This window comes from Natrix helvetica (genome assembly GCF_964273705.1).
Source record: "Natrix helvetica genome assembly, chromosome: Z".
In the NCBI taxonomy this organism is placed as follows: Eukaryota; Metazoa; Chordata; class Lepidosauria; order Squamata; family Natricidae; genus Natrix; species Natrix helvetica.
Genome location: NC_138554.1, coordinates 14,947,012 through 14,966,351, shown reverse-complemented (window position 1 = coordinate 14,966,351; position 19,340 = coordinate 14,947,012).

Below are 19,340 nucleotides of genomic sequence, written 5' to 3'. Positions count from 1 at the left end.
GCCATATCCAAGAAGCAGTGCAATACAGAGAGGTGTCTGGTTCAACCCTTCCTGTGCTGTCCATTGCGGGCAGGAATCTTAAATAAGGCTGAGAATGAATATTGGTGTTGTAGCCAGACTGGACACTAGATTGGCCCCATGCAAACTCCTCATCTCTCAAGGAGCCCAGTTGAGGTCTTGCTTGCTAATCACTGATGCACCTGGACTCCCAATGATGCGATGGGGTCCTAAGAGCAATTAGATCAGGTCCGTTCCTTGAATGGATGAACGGTTGCCTTTATCTCTTGTACATATTTTAAAATAAAGTTGTTTTATTATAAGATGAGGTTGGGTTACAACACTGGGAGACTCCATATGTGGCACATAAGATGTTTTTGTAAAAGAACTGTATACTTGGTTGTCCTATGTTTAAATCCGATCTCAGGAGAGGAGGTTTGCTGTTTCTTGAGATGACCTCTTGTATTTGCTGTCTACAAACTGAATCTAGTAATTGAATACCCAGTGCAAGCTAATGTATTGGAAGAATGTAATCTAGCCTGGGACTGGTCCTGCTAAATCTCGATGGCCTCTGACACAGCAGTGGGGACAAACAGCTCACTGTTCAGATGTACAATGAAGCAATATGTTAACTTCAATTACTTGATTGCAACAAAGCAGAAATTTGAAGTTCTGCTCAACAGGGAGGCATGTGCTAGTAACCTCTGCCCCCATCACATATATCTATATGAAGCATTGATGCGGCATTGCTTCAGGATCAAATATCTCTGCTACCCTCAGATGATACTGGCTTCATGAAAGCCCAGTGGTGGTTACGGAAATGGTGACTGGGTCCTGATTACATCTCTGGAAGAGATGAAGTTGCAGCCAGTGTGGGAAGGCCTGTTTCAAGTACTGTTGACAACTGAGTCAGCTGTGTGAATGAGAGATTCCATTACTCCAGAGTGAAAGGACCGGTGGCTGCATATTAAAGATGAACTGAGTTACGAATTGCATCTAACCCATTGAAGCAAGCTTCTTGAAGACCAGAGTTAGCTTAGCTTATGGAACATTGGCTGTGGGAATTGCTTATTGGCTGGGGGTAATAAATTTCTTTATCATGCTTTTGCTTTTGCTCAGAAAAGAATTGGCAGAGTGGTTGATATCTATGTTGTGTCCAATGAATATATAGCCAGTACATGATCCTGGAAGTTTAAGGGAAAGCCTTTTTTGTTTTGCACATATATACCTTAAACAAGGGAGAGGCCTAGTTCATTAGGACAATGAAATTCACAGTGATTGCCTTGTTGGATGTTTACCAGGTCCCTACCCTCCATCCCTATGGAGCCTATATGAGTATTATGACATGGCTGCTGTTCTGCTTCCATTTTGAGCCTGATAATGTACATTCACAAGTTCAGGCACAATTATCACCCTTTGAAACCACTGATGATGATGCCATTTGCATCAGATTGACCTTTGAGGAAGGTGTGCCAAGGTGCAACTGAACCTATGACATTGTTACAAGACATGCTGAGCTATTCTATAAAATGGAAACCATATTTGAGCAATATATAGAGCTGTTTGGGAATTATATCCCTTCATACAAAAGATTTAGAATCATTGAAGAAGCCTTATTTTTTCCCTTATGATGAAATGATAGCTCCCTCAAAGCTTATGTTCTGTGTGGAGGTCTAGGCCCAATAGGTTTGCCTTATGTGTGGAAGGGGAGATATGCAATTGGTTATGTTAAAATTCCTCCCTATATGAGACTACTACAAATGAGACAAAAGAGGAATGTGGCTAGATCTCCAATGCCTGGAAGTCTTACACCAATAGCACTTGAACCAAAAAAAACAGAGGGAAATATCTTTTTGGATGTGATGCAAATAACTTTGAATAGCTCAAAGGAGAGACTACAGTCTCTGATAGAATGACAACATGTTTTGTGGAAATACCAGTGCCTAGAAACCATCATAGAATCTAATAACTATACTTCGTCACGTAATCACTATTTTTGGGAGTCCACACAAGCCCAATAAGTGAACTCATTGGAAACAACTGGTGATAAAGTTGAAAACAGCATTGCCTGCTTATGATTGTGTACATTACATGCCTCCTGAAGAAAGGCAGGAAACATCATCTATGTGCAAGTGCCCACTGATCATGTTTTTTGTTTGCACTGAAGTGGAAGGACTAGAGGCTGCAGGGCCAAGGTTATAGTTACCTAGGGATGATTTTTATTCTGTGGCTTGCATGCTTATGCATGCGTATCTTTGCATGCCATGGGAGGTCCATATATTATTGGATGCTTGACTACTCATATGGTAGTAACTCTTGTAATAATAAACTGTTTTATACTATGAGAGAATGAATCATAGTCTTCATCAAAAGAATAGAGAATCACCTAAGAAGGTAATGCCTCCGACTACACATCCTACACATCATGCACATGATGTACATGCATATAAACATCTAGTTCATGCACATAATGGTGGAAGGGAACATGTACATGTGGAACCACTTGTAAGGGGGCAAGAGACACAAATTGTTATATATCCAGGTGCACATCCTGTAAGATGGTCTATAACACCAGTGAATATTACCAGAAGTGTGCTATAGGGGGAAGAGATGCATGCTTATGCTTGGCCATCACACTTGTGCTGTGGATGAGAGTGCATCAATGAACCTTCATCAGCTGCTTTAGCTGATGAGATGGGAGTGTAACCAGACCAGAGTGACAATTGATTAGGTCTTTGATGTGTAAAAGTTGGATGTTGTTTAAATTCCTTGAAACAGCTAAGTTCAGCTAAGCCAGATGCTTTGCACAATATAACTACACATTGAACACATGTCACTGAAAGCACTGCTTTTAGGAGTGTTTGGAATCTTTTGACTTCCTGATTGCCAGACTTTTCTTGGTGAAAGGAAGCATTTGTGAGAGTTACCCAAATAATTGTCCTCATTGGAGAGAGGGTGAGTTGAGAGAATAAGGTAAAAAATATGGATTATTTGGGTAAATTAGATCAAGTTATTTAAGGAAACTGATAGACTCCATCTTGAATACCTAACCAGCAAGTAAGCTTTTATGGAAAATCACAGCTTAGAGCATAATCAGAAGGTCACAGTGACCTGGTCAAAAATAGGCTGATCCCTCCCTTTGTAACAGGGAGCAACAGGACATGTTTTGCAGGAAGCCGATAATGACCTTATTGTTTAGTTCTGGGAAAAAGAGGTCCTTTGGGGCTTCTGGACACGTATGCTTTCAGAACATTTGGGGAATTTCCATGTACTTTTCATATTGTATTTTATGCACATAATTGTATTTTTTGTATCCAAGTTATGATGTGTCAGCATTCCAAATACCATGCATGAAATCAATCAGAGACCAAGGCAGAATCATCCCTAAAGTTCCAATGTAATCATACAGGCAAGTTGGCACTTCTGTGGAATTCCAACTCTGATTCTCTTCCTGGAATTCTACCCAGTTGAAAGTTAATGATCCTATTCCCACACCCACAACCCATCACATGATCCAATCCTTTTCTTCCACGCTGGCATTTACACCCCTCTGCTTCCGGTCAGGTGTTGAGGTGCGGAGACAAAAGATGACCTTGAGCTTCTAGAAAGAATCACAACAATACATTCCACAATCCCACTCCTTACTATTCCCCCCTCCCAACTACTACACTAAGGAAACACATAGGAAATTATAAGAAAGTGTGGCAGGCCAAAGATCCTAAAAGAAACATAACTGCAGGCCTGACAGGCGGCCTCTCCTCAGAAGAAAAACGTTTCCTGAAAAGAGAATAACATAAAAGTTAACATAACAAAATTAACCACCTCTCCTCCCCGCAGGTAGCCCTTTGAATTATCGGGAAACTTCTCATGGAATTGCTTTACTAACTTTTAGGGTCCAACTTTTCGCCCAGGTAGCTTCAGACCAAGGGTAACCCTTCCAGTGCACTAAGTACTGTAAGCGACCCCTATTCAGCCTGGAGTCTACAATTTTTCCCCCTCAGATTGTGTTTCCCCTTCTATCACTACAGGAGGAGAGTGAACTTGGGTGGATGCTTTTATGTTAGACCCAATTACTGGTTTCAAAAAAGCTACAATGAAATTCTGGGTCAATTTTCCCTAGACTTCTGGGTACACTGAGTCAAACTGTAACTGGGTTAACTATCCTCACTATGGGGAATGGACCTAGAAATTTTTGACCTAATTCCTTACTAGGCATTCCTAATCTTATGTATTTGGTAGATACAAAAACTTTGTCCCCCAAAAGGAAGGGGTTTTGGAGTGAGCGATGTTGATCAGCTTGCTTCTTGTAGGCTTCTGCCACCTCTGCTAGAGCCTTCTTCATATTCTCCCATCTGTTCTTTAGCGTGTCCACCCATTCATTCAAAGGCATGGAGGAAGGAGGTTCTCTAGGCAACTCAGGCATGGCAACAACTTCCATGCCACTGGTAATCTGGAAACCCGCTAATCCTGTGCTGCTGTGGACCGCATCATTGTATGCCACTTCGGTGAAGGGTAGCAAGTCCGACCAGTTGTCTTGTTGATAGTCCACAAAACACCGGATGTATTGTTCCACCACTGCATTTGCTCTCTCAGCTGCGCAGTTCATGCTGGGATGAACCTCTGAGCTCAGTTCTTGTGTGGACCCAATGGATCTCAGGACCTCTCTCCAGAACTTGGCTGTGAACTGGACTCCGCAGTCTGAAATGATCCTCTTGGGTGCTCCGTGCAGGCGATAAATGTGTTTCACAAACATTTTTGCTAATTCGTTTGCGGATGGCAATCCTGAGCAAGCAATGAAGTGTGCCTGCTTAGAAACCAAATCAATAACTGTCCAGATTACACTATTCCCACTGCTGTCTGGGAGTTCCACGATGAAGTCCATTGCGACCTCTTCCCATGGTCGGTAAGGGCTCTCTGCTGCAGGTTCTGGGCTCTTGTATTCAATCATCCCTGGTTGGCCCTTTTCCTTCTCCGAGGCCTCCCCCTTGGTAGGACTCTTTTTCACCTTAAGTTGGGGATCCTCTTCCAGAGGTTGTTGGCCCAGATGACTCTTCTGTGGTGGCATCTGGGGTCCTCTCTTTACCGCCGTGATGGTTGGTGTGCACGGTTGTGGCATTGGGGCTGGAGCAAAGCACTCTGACACTCTGTGGCCAAGTTGACAGCAATGGTGGCATTTTATTGACCCCCACGAAGGAAAGAACCTAGTTTCATCTCTAAACTTAGGAACTTCTTCATCACATTGGCTTGCTCTCCATCTTGCAGCTTCCCCCTTGGTAAACCCTTCTTCCATGGTGGAGATTGCTTCTCTATAGGAAGGTGGGGTAAGAACCTTTTGGGGCATTGCAGGTGCACATTTTCCCGCCATTCATCCTGCAGGCCTCCCTTTGGTAAAACCTTCTTCCATTTTGGAGATTGCTTCTCTGTAGGAAGGTGGGGTAAGAACCATTTGGGGCATTGCAGCGGAGACTGGAACCGGTGGGGAGGTCAATCCCTCGGTTGGCCACTGCCCAGTTTTCTGCCATGGTGCCATCTGCTGAGGGAGGGCAGGTGCCCTCTGGCATCCCTCCCATCCATGACCTGGGGTTAAGACCCATCCTGGGGTTGCCTGATTCACAGGTTGCAGCTCAACCAACTATGGCTGGCTAGGAGGTTTTATGTGCCAAGGACCCTCCTGCTGGCTTGGAGGAGTTATGGGCCAAGTGGGTGCCCCCTGCTGGCTTGGAGCATTTTCCCATGTTGATGTCAAAGGAGGTGCCCAGTGGCATCTTATCCATCCATACTCTGGGAAGAAAACCCAATCTGGTGGTGTTTCATTCACTGGTTGCAGCCCAATTTGTGGCTGGCATGTGAAAAATGCTGGCCAAATCCCTTCTTACTGTCTGGGTTGAAATTCCCATTTTGATAGGGAATCTGTCTCCCACTCAGTTGCAGGGTAATAAGTCATTTCATTTATCGCTGTTTGGAAGGAGTCAAAACCTCCACTCCAGGTGTTTTTTTCAAGCCTTACTTCCAAGCTGGGGGGAAGGAGGGGGAGCATGCACTCATGTTTAGTTGTCCGAAATGGTCCGGGAAGCCTTTCAGAGATGATTGCCTGGGGATGGCTTGGATCTCCATTCCTTTCATCTTCTAGTCCTTTTCCTCCCCTTCACTGTTTCTCTTGCCAGCTGCAATAAATCTTGAAGCAGGAATTCCTTTTCCTTTGAAGTTAGCAGAGAAGAGTTGGCTTTCAGCTTCTTATCACCAAAAGCTTACTCATAATTGTTCGCTGATATTTTATGCTGTCCCGGTCACCGTTGGGAATTCAGCACTCCCTTCACCAGCCCCCCTGCAAGGGGGAGTGCTAGTGATTTATTTTAAAGAGAGAGTTGGAATAATGTCAGCGTTCCAAATACCATGCATGAAATCAATCAGAGACCAAGGCAGGATCATCCTTAAAGTTCCAATTTAATCATACAGGCAAGTTGGCACTTCTGTGGAATTCCAACTCTGATTCTCTTCCTGGAATTCCACCCAGTTTGTTAGATTCGGGCAACAAGAGGACAGACTCCAGACGATAGTGACAAACAGCTCTTTATTAGAAGGTAGTAGTGATCCAGCTGAATACGGGGTCGTGCAGCTCCCCTTTTATGGGGAGCTGGCAGACCTCTCATCCAATCAGAACATCCCCTTGTTCCCGCCCTAGCGGCGGACCTGAGTGGAGACTTCAGCAGTTTATGTAAATATCTAACACCCCTCCCCGCTTAGATGGAGTGTTTCGGTTAGTTACAAAATCCTGTAAGTATGCGGGTTTCTGCCTTGCTCAGGTGGACCTGCGTAATTCTGGTTGTGCCTGAACAGGTGCAGGATCGGAGTGTCCTTCTTGTTCCTCCGTCCTGGTTGGGGATTGTTGATTCCCTTTGCTTGGGAACTGCTCTGTTCGTACATTGGCCTCTGGTTCCACCCTTGGTTCCGCTATGCCGTAGTCGTCTGCGATGGCCGTGTCGGGTTGTTGTGCCGGCAATCTTTCTGATGGTATAAGTTCTTCGTTCGATGATCGTAGGTTGGAGTGAGCCAGGTGACCACGGAGTTGGTCGATGTGTCTTTTCCAGTTCCTACCGTCTTCCAGTTCTAACAAGTAGGAACGAGGTCCGGTGATACCTATTACCTTTGCCGGAATCCACAGCGTTCCCCCTGCATAGTTGTGGGCATATACTGAATCCCCTATGCTAAAATTCCTAATTTTGCTTGTGGAGTCTGGGGGCGATGTGACAGAGTAATTTGGGTGTAGTCGGTCTAGGTGAGACCTTAGTCGGCGACGCATGAGGAGTTCAGCAGGGCTCCTTCCCGTCGTGGCGCTAGGGGTAATATGTTGAATTAGTAGATAATGGTCAACCCGTGTTTGCCAATCCCCCAGGCCCATCCTAGCGAGAGCCTCTTTTGCTGCGCGCACCATTCTTTCTGCCTGACCATTGGATGCCGGATGGAATGGCGCGACGAGGGCATGCCAAATTCCCTGACTTGCTAAATAGGATTTGAATTGCATGGCCATGAACTGGGGCCCGTTGTCAGAGACTAGGAGATCGGGCAGGTCGTGCGTGGCGAAAAGTCGCCGTAGTACCTTGATAACCGCCTCTGCTGTGATCGAGGTCATCAGGACTACTTCTAACCATTTGGAGTATGCGTCCATAACTATTAAAAACGTCTGTCCCTGAACTGGTCCTGCAAAGTCTATGTGTATTCGCGACCAGGGTACCTCCGGTTTGTCCCACTCCGTAGCGGGCGCTTCAGGGGGGGCTGGTCTGGATTCTTGGCACGGATTGCAAGTAGCCACCCATTCCTCTATTTCCTTGTCCATGTTAGGCCACCAAACGTAGCTTCTTGCTAATGCTTTCATTCTTACGATCCCTGGATGCCCTACATGCAAAGCTTCTAATACATTCTTCCGCAATTTGTGCGGTACAACAACTCGATCCCCCCACAATAAACAACCTTTTAAAACTGACAGTTCATCCCGCTTAGACCAAAACAGTTTGAATTCGGGTCCCACAATCCCTTTGGGCCACCCCTCCATACCCAAGTTTGCACTTGTCTGATTACGTTGTCCTTAGAAAAAAACCTAGCAACGTCCATAGAAGATACCGGTCCTGTGTCCAAACAGTCAATCAAAAGGACTGGTATTTCTGGAGTGGGGTCGGCCAACAGTTCTGTTAACGGGCAGCGGCTGAGCGTGTCTGCATGCCCCAACATAGAACCCGGTCAGTGTACCAGTTTATAGGAGTACACAGCCAGGAAAACAGTCCACCTGGTCATGCGCGGGGAGAGGGAGACCGGTGTGGGACGGTTTCCCGCCAGTAGACCCAGCAATGGTTTGTGGTCCATTACAAGTTCGAAATCGCAGCCGTAGAGATATTTGTGAAAACGCTTGACTCCCGCCACAGCGGCTAATGTCTCCCTGTCCAGTTGGCTGTAGTTGCGCTCCGCCAAAGACAATGTCCTTGAGTAGAATGCGATGGGGGCTTTGTTCCCGTTTGGCATTCTGTGGCTGAGTACTGCGCCGACGCCGAAAGGTGAGGCATCGCAAGTTAACACCAGCGGTAGGGTTTGGCTGTACTGGATTAGCAGAGAGTCGGCCGTCAGCAGGCGCTTGACTGTGGCGAAGGTGGTTGTCTCGGGACGTCCTCAGGTCCATTTGGTGTTTTTTGCTAGAAGTCGGTGTAAGGGTTCAGCGACGGTAGCTTTCTGCCTGAGAAAGACGCTGTAGAAGTTAAGAAGTCCGAGGAAGGCCTGCAACTCGGTCTGATTTCGTGGTGTGGGGGCATCCTGAATTGCCTTAATTTTTTCCATGTCGGGTTTATTCCCAGTCCATCGATCCGGTAACCCAGGAATTCTACGCTGGGCATGTTAATTTGGCATTTCTCCTTTTTCAGGCGGAGACCCTTTTCTTGAATTCTGGCCAAAACAATCCTAACACGCTTTAATAGTTGCTCCTCATTTGCAGCCGATACTAAGATGTTGTCGAAATAAGGGACGACTCCTGGTATGCCCTGTAAAAGCCGTTCCATGACGCTTTGGAACAATCCCGGAGCAATGCTTACACCGAATTGTAAGCGGTTGCATTTAAAAGCACCCCTGTGCGTCACTATGGTTTAGGCCTCCGCTGTGGTGCTATCTACTGGCAGCTGCTGATACGCTTGTGCCATGTCTAGTTTTGCAAAAAAAATTCCTGGCCCCAACGAGTGCAATAGGTGCTGTACTACGGGCACAGGATAAGCGCTCTGTTGGAGAGCGACATTAATTGTGCATTTATAGTTCGCACAGATGCGGACTGACCCGTCTGGCTTAACCGGGGTCACGATTGGGGTTTCCCAGCGAGTGTGGTCCACTGGTTCAAGGATTCCTTGCTCTACCAGCTTATCAATTTCCTTATCAATTTGGGGGCGGAGCGCAAAAGGCACTCTCCTGGACTTGAGTCTGATAGGCGCCACATTTGGATCCAAATTGAATGAAATTGGTGTTCCCAAATACTTACCAAGGCCGGGGCTGAACACATCCTCGAACTTCTTAAAAATTCCTTTGGCGCTGCTGTTATCCACGGCGTTGATGCCGGTGACTTCCAGCCCCAGGGATTCGAACCAATCCAGTCCCAGGAGGCTCTGCAGAGGTGCGCTGGCTACGGTTACGGGCAGTTGGGCCATGATGTTTTTGAACTGGACTCGGAACATGCCTTGACCCACGATGGGGACCATGTTCCCCTGGTAATCGCGAAGCAGGATGTCTGGTGTCTGCAGTTGGCGCTTCTTTAGGTTGGGAATCGCCTACTTCATTGCTGACCACAAGATGATCATCAGCGACGATCCCGTGTCTACTTCAAGCTCGCATGGGGAGTCCTCTAGGAGGACAGTGAGTTTCAGCTTTTTAGGCCGCTTTGTGCGGACCTGTCCTATCGTGGTGAGGTAGGTTCTTAGTGGTTCTCTCTGGGAATACTCTCTCTCGGCTCCCTGGGGATACTCTCTCTCGGCTCTCTGGGAATACTCTCTCTCGGCTGACTCCCTTGGTTCTCTCTCTGGGTGCCCTTTGTTTTTCAGCCAAGCCCCTGGGGTGGGCTTCTGTCAGCGATAGGATAGCAGTGGCCATGTTGTAGCAGGGACTTCGCTCCGACACACCTTTGCAATGTGTCCAACCTTTTTGCAACGCTGGGAAACAATGTCTCTAAAACGGCAGGTAGACCGGGGATGATTCCCACCGCAGCTTGCGCAGGGCGGCAAACGGGGTTCAAATTTTCGCGCCGGTTTCGTGTGGCTACTGCGCATGCGATGGCTGTCTTTGCACTCGCTGTCCTCGGTCTCCTGATTGGTGGCCTCGTGATGCACATGGGTCTGTCTGGTTCCGGAGTGGGGTGCGCTGTACCCTCGTTTCAGCGTTTCTGTAGATCTGTCTACTGATTCCGAAGCTCTTGCCTCATCCAGTGCGATTTGCAGGTTTAAATTGGGTTTGGCCAACAACCGTTTCTGCAAAGTAATGTCCTGTAACCCGCATATGAGGCGTGCTAGGATGTGCTCATCCAGATCCCTGAATTTGCAATGCATTTCTGCTTTTCGGAGCGCTGCAACATATTGGTTGATGGATTCGTCCGCTTTCTGGTTCCTCATGTTGAATTTGTGGCGGCGAACGTGGCGGGAAGGTTTTGGCGCGAAATGCGTTTGTAGCATTTGCTGTAGCGCCGTCCATGTTACCGCCTGGATGGGGGTTGGCTCCGATAGATCCCTGGCCATCTCGAAGACCTCTCGACCGCAATAGCTCAGGAACATATTCTTTTTCCGGGAGTCCCCTACTCCCATGAGATCGTTTGCCTCGAGGAAGCATTCGAATCTCAACATGTAGGATTCCCAATGTTCGGCTACTGGGTAGTACGAGGTTGGTGGAGCGTGCATCGCCATCTTGCCTTTCGTTTGAATTTGCCGCGCTGAGATGGCTGCTGGAATTTCCGTCAAAATCCGGGCTGGATCGAATCCGTGGATTCTTGCTAGTAGCTCTTCATCCTATCTGCCTCTCGATCCCACCCTCATCGCCAGTGTTATATTCGGGCAACTAGAGGACAGACTCCAGACGATAGTGACAAACAGCTCTTTATTAGAAGGTAGTAGTGATCCAGCTGAATACGGGGTCATGCAGCTCCCCTTTTATGGGGAGCTGGCAGACCTCCCGTCCAATCAGAACATCCCCTTGTTCTCACCCTAGCGGCAGACCTGAGTGGAGACTACAGCAGTTTATGTAAATATCTAACACCGTTGATCCCATCCCCACACCCACAATCTATCACATGGTCCAATCCTTTTCTTCCATGCTGGCATCTACACCCCCTGCTTCCGGTCAAGTGTCAAGGTGCGGAGACAAAAGATGACCTTGAGCTTCTAGATAGAATCACAACAATACATTCCACAATCCTACTCCTTTCTATTCCCCCCCCCAAACTACTATACTAATGAAACACATAGGACATTATAAGAAAGTGTGGCAGGCCAAAAATCCCATCGGCAAAGCCAACAACCGAAATCTCACTTATATACTCCTACTTTGCCTTCTCCTCTCTTTCCTTTGTGTCTTTCTATTTGTTGGGAGACCAGATAAGATTCCTTTGTCTCCTTCGACAACCAGCCTCATCTTTTCTACACAATTTCTTGTTTATTGGCCAAAATCGTTGTTGTGGTTCTAGCATTCATGTCTATCAAACCTGGTTCCAGATTGAGGAAATGGGTGGGGGGAAGGATGGTCAGTTTCATTCTACTATCCTGCTCCCTTATTCAAATAGGTGTAATAAAATAGCTTCTTTCTGTTGCCATAGCCTCCTTGCCATATTTTTTTGGTATGAAGAAATTATATCTGGGATATTTTTCTCACACCTGTGGAAATTTAACTTAACTTTAACTTTATTCAATTTCTAGACCGCCCCTCTCTCAGAAGAGACTCGGGGCGGTGTACAGTCAGATTAAAACAATAGAACAATAAATATACATAGTATAAATATAGAGTAAATATAGGGCTGGAGGAGGTAGCAATAGTTCACTGTACAAATTAGTTTAAGTTAGATTAAAATTTAAAAAATTTAAAATACATTCCCTTAAAAACTATCCCAGATAAAAATATCCGCCAGGAGGTAAAAATGGAACTATAAATGGGCCAGGCCGGCTAATTGGAACAGGTGAGTCTTAAGTTTTTGTCGGAAGGAGCGGAAGTCAGTAGTAGTTCTAATATCTGGGGGAGGTCATTCCAGAGGGTTGGGCCCATCACAGAGAAGGCTCTACTCCTAGGCGCCGCCCGTTGGCATTGCTTGGTGAACGGCACCCGGAGGAGTCCCTCCCTGTGAGAGCGAATTGGTCGCAGGGATGTATGCGGTAGGATGCGATCCCGCAGGTAACTAGGTCCTGGGCCATGGAGCGCTTTGAAGATGGTAATAAGCACCTTGAAACGCACCTGAAAAACCACAGGCAGCCAGTGCAGCTCGCGCAGGAGAGGTGTTATGTGGGAGTATCTAGTACTCCCCATGATAGCCCTCGCGGTCGCATTCTGAACCAGCTGTAGTCTTTGGGTTCATATCAAGGGGAGCCCCATGTAGAGAGCATTGCAGTAGTCCAGACGAGACATCACCAGCTCATGAGTGACTGTGCGTAAGGCGTCCCGGTCCAATAGGGGGCGCAATTGGTGCACCAGGCAAACCTGGTGGAACGCCCCCCTTGCCACGGCTGCCACATGGTCATCCATTGACAGCCAGGCATCTAGGAGGACGCCCAAATTGCGCGCCAGTTCCACAGGGGGCAGTTGCTCACCCCCTATGGCCAGTGATGGAATCAACTGGTTGAACCGAGGTGTCGGTAACCACAGCCACTCTGTCTTGGAGGGGTTAAGCTTGAGTCTGTTGTCCCCCATCCAGACCCGGACGGCTTCCAAACACCGGGACATCATTTCGACAGCCTCGTTGGGGTGGTTTGGGGTGGAAATGTACAGCTGAGTGTCATCAGCGTACAGATGGTATCCAACCCCCAAACCACGGATGATCTCACCCAGTGGCTTCACATATGTGTTGAACAGAAGGGGCGAGAGGACCGACCCCTACGGCACTCCACAGGTGAGTGGCCTCAGGGTCGACCTCTGCTCCCCTGCCAACACACATTGCGTCCGGTCGGAGAGGTAGGAGCTGAACCACCGCAAAATGGTGCCCCTAACTCCCATCCCCTCCAGCCGGCGCAATAGGATACCATGGTCGATGGTATCAAAAGCCGCTGATAGATCTAATAGGACCAGGATAGAGGAACAACCCCTATCTCTGGCCCTCCAGAGATCATCAACCAACGCGACCAAGGCCGTCTCCGTGCTGTGACCGGGTCGGAAACCGGACTGGCGTGGGTCTAGATAGTCGGTTTCTTCCAGGTGTCGTGGGAACTGCTGTGCCACCACATTCTCTACAACCTTCGCTAGAAAGGGAAGGTTGGAGACAGGACGATAATTAGCTAGTTCCGTCGGGTCCAGGGAAGGCCTCTTGAGTAAGGGCCTCACCACCGCCTTTTTCAAGGTGGCCGGTAAGGACCCCTCACCCAATGAAGCGTTCACTAGGCCCAGGAGCCAGCCTCGTGTCACTTCCCAGGATGCCAGTACCAGCCAGGAGGGGCACGGGTCCAATAAACATGTAGTGGCTCGCAGCCGCCCACGTAACCTGTCCAAATCCTCGGGGGCAACAGAATCAAACTCCTCCCAGAATGGTTTCTCAAGACTCGATGTTGATGACTCCTCCGGTCCACTGAAGGGGGCCCATCCACTCCGGATCTGAGCGATTTTGTCCTGCAGATATTCCCCAAACTCCTCTGCTCTGCCCTGTAAAGGGGCTTCCCGCTGCCTCTGTGCTAAGAGGGAGCGGGTCACCCGAAACAGGGCAGCAGGGCGGTTATTGGCGGACGCAATAAGAGTGGCACAATGTCTACGTTTGGCTGCTCTTAATGCCACAAGGTAGGTCCATGAATAGGCTATTACCTGTGTTCGATCAGATTCGGAGCGCGAGGACCTCCACCTGTTCTCTAGGCGTCTCCTATGGCGTTTCATCACCCTCAGGTCCTTGGTGAACCAAGGAGCCAGGGTGGTTCGCTGCTGTAGGAGACGCCGCAGAGGCGCAACCCGGTCCAAGGCCCCAGCAGCTGCCCTATTCCAGGCGGCCACTAGGTCCCCAGACCGAGAGCGGGTCAGGGCTACAGGAAATGGCCCAAGCTCCATCTGGAATCTATCCGGTTCCATCAGGCGTCTGGGGCGGTACCAGCTTGGACAGTCTGGTTCCTCCTCCCCGCGGTGGGGGGTAGCACCAGGGAAGTTGAGCCGGAGAGATGAGTGATCTGACCATGACAGGAGGGTAATAACCAGATCCCCTATTCCCAGATCACTCGTCCACTGCCCAGATACAAAAACAAGGTCCAGCGTGTGACCGCCCTCGTGTGTGGGGCCCTGAATTAATAGGGTGAGGTCCATGGCTGTCATGGAAGCCATGAACTCCTGAGCCACCTCGGACGCTTCCCCCATCGACGGCAGGTTGAAATCCCCCATAACCATAAGTTTGGGGGTTTCAACTGCCGTTTCTGAGATCAGCTCGAGGAGCTCGGGCAGGGCTGCTGATGCATAGCGAGGAGCCAAGTATACAATCAGCAAGCCCCACTGCCTCCCTGGGCCCCATTTCACACCAAGGGACTCACACCCAGATATCTGAGGCACAGTGAACTCTCTTGGCTCCAGACCCTCCCGTATAACCACCGCTACCCCACCACCGTTACCCAGGGGCTGATGGAATGCACGGAAACCCGGTGGGCACATTTCCACGAGGGGTAAATCACCCTTATGGCCCAACCAGGTCTCTGTTATCCCTGCAAGGTCCAGCTCCCCCTCCGAGATCAACTCATTAATGAGGGGGGCCTTGTTGATAACGGACCTTGCATTGCAAAGCATCAGCCTCAGGCCCTGGCTCTGTAGTTAGGCTGCGGGGGTTGGTACAAGCGACCGGGCGTGTCCAACAGCCATGGTCTCCCAACCGACTACGAGATCTTCTTTTCTCCTAGCACCCACCCCTCCCTACGACCGTTGTAATAGGGCAACCCTCTATTGGAGTGTCATTCTCCCTCCCCCCCACTCCGCTCACTTCCCTCCTGATCTCACCTGTTTGCCTGGCACTGGTCCCCCTCCTGGCCTGATTAACCCACCCACCCACCCTGGAACCCCCTAAAAAGGATAAAAAGCATTTCATTAAAAAAACCCTAAGTTTGCGCTTCCTCCACCTCTCTGGGTTCACAAACCCATCATCAAGGTGGGCCTCTGAGTGGGCAAAGGGCCATGCCTGCGAGAGTGGGGACTCCCGCAGTAGGAGCAAGTCCGACCTCGAGTACATAGTGGTAAAAGCTGTGACAAGGTCAGGGTGCTGATGATGTTAGAGTTAATAAGCCAGGATTCCTAATGGGAGGAAAGCAGTGTCCACGATCACATCCAGGTGGAAAGATGTTATGCTCGTCAGGTGGTCGGTTGGTAGATGGATAATAAATGGAGGCCTGGGTGCGGTCCAATTGTAGGCGGAAGAGGGCAGATAGTCTGTAGTGGCTAGTTGATGCAGAATAGCAGGTGGTGAGGGTGAGAGGGGAGAGATAGTAGGGGTAACCCAGCAGGTGCACGCCAAAAGTCATCTGGGAGCAGTTATAAGTGGCAGGAAGTCAGCAGGACACCAGATGTCAAATGGGCAGATTGTAACAGGTAGTCATCGAGGGGCACCTGGGCATAAGCCATGGCAGGCAGCTGGCAAGAGGCCGATGGATCCTCTGCCTGCCGGGTTAGGGGCCTCCTGTCTGTCTCCAGGGCAAGCCCTGCCCTGCCCCTAGTGCCACAGGTCTTCCCCTGTCTGCCAGGCTTCAGCACAGACTTCCGGCAACTAGTCCCGGCCTCAGCCTGCCTCCCCATGCTTCAGTGAACCTCAGCCACTGCTCCTGGCCCGGGCGCAGTTCTGGCCGACTTACAGCCTTCTCGGAGGCCTTCCATCGGCCTCCGGCATCTCGGGCCTCCCTCCGCCCTCGCTCTGCCCTCCGACGGCTCTCACCAATCTGTTCGGCATCCCAAGCCATTTCTGCTGCCACAGGGGGGCTTTTTATGACGGTGTCTCTCTGGTGTCTTGCTTAGTGGTGGCGTCTCGATCTTCCTCTACCACTGCCACCGCCGCCACCGCTGTTACCGCCGCCACCATTTCCGGTCTCCAACTGCAGCCACGATCCCCATACCAGCCGGTGCCTTCCTTGGTCTTCCTCTGGCTATTCGACCACCCTGACAGACCAATTTAGGTCTCAAAGAAAGCCAGGGTGGTCGTTGAGTCTCAGACCCGGCCTACAGGTGGAAAAAGGGCCGGCAGCAACCCCTCCTTCGTCAAAGGGCTCCGTAACATTTTCGGAGCTCAGAAGTCAGCCGCCATTCCCCGGAAGCTCCTCCTCCACAGGCATTGCCAATCTCTCCCCCGTTTAAAAAAGAAACTAGAGCAAAAACGTCAGGCAGTACTAAAAAGAAGAGTAGAAAAAGGGGATGCTTGTATTATTTAATGGGCTGGTAAATGGGCAAAATGGACTGGTAAATTGGCCACACCCACCCAGTCACATGTCCACTTAGCCACACCCACCCAGTCACATGACCACCTAGCTACACCCACCCAGCTAGTCATTAGGCAAATCCAAAAGTCTGTCCTCAAACTTTTTAAACAGAGGGCCAATTCACAGTGGGATTGTGACTTGGCCCTCTGTATAAAAAGTTTGAGGACTCCTGATCTATATAAATGTCTACACTCATTTATATATTTACATAAATTTCTATCTGGTTTTTCATTCTTTCTCTTCTGGCTTATGCCTCCCTCCATCCCTCCCTCCAGAGGCATGATCTTTACACAGGGGACTTTCTCACCATCATTATGGAATTAGGCAGTTTGACTCTTCCAAATCTCTTGGGACACTATGGAAAAATGAGGAATTGACACTGAAGCATACTATTAATATTCACCATGAAATTCATGCTCAGATGTTCTCTGTGACTTGATTTGACAGTATGCTGCAATTTCTACTTTTGTCTGAGAAACAGTTGAAAAAGTCAGTCCAGGATGATTTCCTCAAAGAATCTTGTTGCTGCCATTTATATACAGAAAGAGGACATTTATGGAAGTTGTTAGCAATCATGGAGTCGCTGTTAACAGTATTGCCTCAAGTGGCATGCAAGGATCTTCGCCTTCAATGTAATCTTGAGGAACCTCTTCCTATTCATCACACCTATCATCAGCCTGGAGATGTTAACATTGCTGGCATCATTTCTGTATGCTTGACATTTTCCGACCCCATTGATTTCAGTCAACATCCTTCTCAGGGACTTCAAGGACTTCAAGATAGACTTATGTAAGTACATGATCTTTATTTTCAAGTTCTGATCATTAAATAGAATAGAACAGCAGAGTTGGAAGTGACTTTGATGGTCTTCTAGTCCAACCTCCTGCTTAGGCAGAAAATCTTACATCACTTCATGTATATGCACCATCTTCTTAAAAACATCCAGTGTTGGAGCATTCATAACTTTTGGAGGCAAGTTGTTCCACTGGTTAATTGTTGTAACTGTAAGGAAATTTCCTTCTCAGCTCTAAGTTGATTCTCTCCTTGACCAGTTTCGACCTTTTGCTTCTTGTCCTTTGGGTGCTTTGGAGAATAGTTTGTCTCCCTCTTCTTTATGGCAGCCCCTGAGATATCGGAACATTGGTATCATGTCTCCTCTAGTCATTCTTTCATTAAGGTAGATATACCCAGGTCCTGCAACCATACTTCAAATATTTTAGCCTCCAGTCCCCTAATCATCTTTGTTGCTCTTCTCTGCACTCTTTCTAGAGTCTCAAGAGCTTTTTTACTTTGTGGCAACCATTGCTCAAAATATTTTCCAGTAATTTTAAATAGGCTGCCTAGATTTATTTATAAGCTTCCACATAAATTTGAAAAAAGGCCAGTTTTCTATTTCAACAAATCATATGTAACAAGCATTCAGTACAAATATTGAAGATAGATAAGGATTAATTCATGAAGATCTACAACTAAAATCTAGATGGAAGCACATGTTTTTTTTATTTCATTTGATATTTCTAGTGTCACAATTCAGCATTTTTCTTCTTCATATAAACCATTCTTAACACCTGGAGTTTGATACTGAGTCTTTCTCATATACTCAGAAATAATGCTTCCAATCGCAAATGGATCTTTTTAAATATTTTACAGAATAGTTTTTCAGAATTACCAGCATATCCTTGCCTTGGCATTTTCTCTAAAAGAGATCAATGAAAATCCTCAGATCCTACCCAACATCACGCTGGGCTTCCACATTTTCAACAGCAATTTTAATCCAGGCTGGAGTTACTTTGCCTCAATGTTGCTGCCTTTCACTCAGGGAAAATTCATCCCTAACTACAAGTGTGGCATCCCCAAAAATTTGGCTGCAGTTATTGGGGCACCTGATATTGCTCTTCACATGGCAACTGTATTGTGCATCTATAAAATTCCTCAGGTAGGAAGTGCTGGAGTTTGATACTGAGCCTTTCTCATATAGTCAGAAATAATGCTTCCAATCACAAATATTCTTTACATAATATTGATATTCTTATTATTTATACTATTATTATTCTGCCATACCACCCCAGAGATCTGTATTTTCAGATACCTAGATATTATTTTTTGCTTAATAGAATTAGCAGAGGTGCATGAATAATGAGTACATCTGAATGGACAGTGAGGGTACTACTTTATTTTATTTGTATTTATTTATTTCATCAAGCATGTATTAGATAACCTATATAAGTATGAACATGATTTTGAATACATGAAATGGATGTGAATAAAAGGGAACATAAGGACAGGGTTGGTGCGCTTAAACATGCCCCTTACAGAACTCTTAGGAATGGGGTGAGATCGACAGTAGACCTAAGGTTGAAATTAAGGGGGGTTGGGGAAAGAAACCACAGTGTCAGGTACTCTCAGGTAACTCCAGGCATTGACCACTCTGTTGCTGAAGTCATATTTTCTGCAATTGAGTTTGGAGCAGTTTACCTTAAATTGGTTTCTAATTTGTGCGCTCATGTATTTTGCAACTGAAGCTGAAGTAATCATTGACAGGTAGGACATTGTAGCAGATAATTTTATGTACTATGCTTAGGTCAGACCGAAGCCGATGTAGTTCAAAGTTGGGTAAGCCCAAAATTTCAAGTCTTGTGGCATAAGGTATTCTGTTGCAGGCAGAAGAGTGGAGGACTCTTTTCGTGAAAAATCTCTGGACTTGCTCAATTGTAT